A 1,181-nucleotide genomic window follows, 5' to 3' on the forward strand; every position below is an offset into this window, starting at 1 on the left:
GGGGGACCCCGACACCCCAGGGACCCGGCGCAGCCCCACGTCCAGCGAAGCCGGGGTGCGGGGGACCCCGATGCCCCCAGGGACCCGGCGCAGACCCACGTCCAGCGAAGCTGGGGTGCAGGGGACCCCGACGCCCCTGGGGACCCGGCGCAGTGGGTGCCCCACGTCCAGCGAAGCCGGGGTGCGGGGGACCCCGACACCCCCAGGGACCTGGCGCAGCGGGTGCCCCACATCCAGCGAAGCCGGGGTGCAGGGGACCCCGACAACCCCGGGGACCCGGCGCAGCCCCACGTCCAGCAAAGCTGGGGTGCAGGGGACCCCGACGCCCCCAGGGACCCAGTGCAGCCCCACGTCCAGCGAAGCTGGGGCGCGGGGGACCCCGACACCCCGGGGACCCGGTGCAGCCCCACGTCCAGCGAAGCTGGGGTGCGGGGGACCCCGACACCCCGGGGACCCGGCGCAGCCCCACGTCCAGCGAAGCCGGGGTGCGGGGACCCCGACGCCCCCGGGGACCCGGTGCAGCCCCACGTCCAGCGAAGCCGGGGTGCGGGGGACCCCGACGCCCCCAGGGACCCGGTGCAGCCCCATGTCCAGCGAAGCTGGGGCGCGGGGGACCCCGACGCCCCCGAGAGACCCGGTGCAGCCCCACGTCCAGCGAAGCCGGGGTGCGGGGACCCCGACACCCCGGGGACCCGGCGCAGCCCCACGTCCAGCGAAGCCGGGGTGCGGGGGACCCCGATGCCCCCAGGGACCCGGTGCAGCCCCATGTCCAGCGAAGCTGGGGTGCAGGGGACCCCGATGCCCCCAGGGACCCGGTGCAGCCCCATGTCCAGCGAAGCTGGGGTGCAGGGGACCCCGACCCCCCCGGGACCCGGTGCAGCCCCACGTCCAGCGAAGCCGGGGTGCGGGGGACCCCGATGCCCCCGGGGACCCGGCGCAGACCCACGTCCAGCGAAGCCGGGGCGCGGGGGACCCCAACGCCCCCGGGGACCCGGCGCAGCCCCATGTCCAGCGAAGCCGGGGTGCGGGGGACCCCGACGCCCCTGGGGACCCGGCGCAGACCCACGTCCAGCGAAGCCGGGGTGCAGGGGACCCCGATGCCCCCGGGGACCCGGCGCAGCCCCACGTCCAGCGAAGCCGGGGTGCAGGGGACCCCGATGCCCCCGGGGACCCGGCGCAGC

Source organism: Rhea americana, unplaced genomic scaffold, assembly GCF_003343005.1.
Source record: "Rhea americana isolate MKP2758 unplaced genomic scaffold, rheAme1 scaffold_429, whole genome shotgun sequence".
Classification (NCBI taxonomy): Eukaryota; Metazoa; Chordata; class Aves; order Rheiformes; family Rheidae; genus Rhea; species Rhea americana.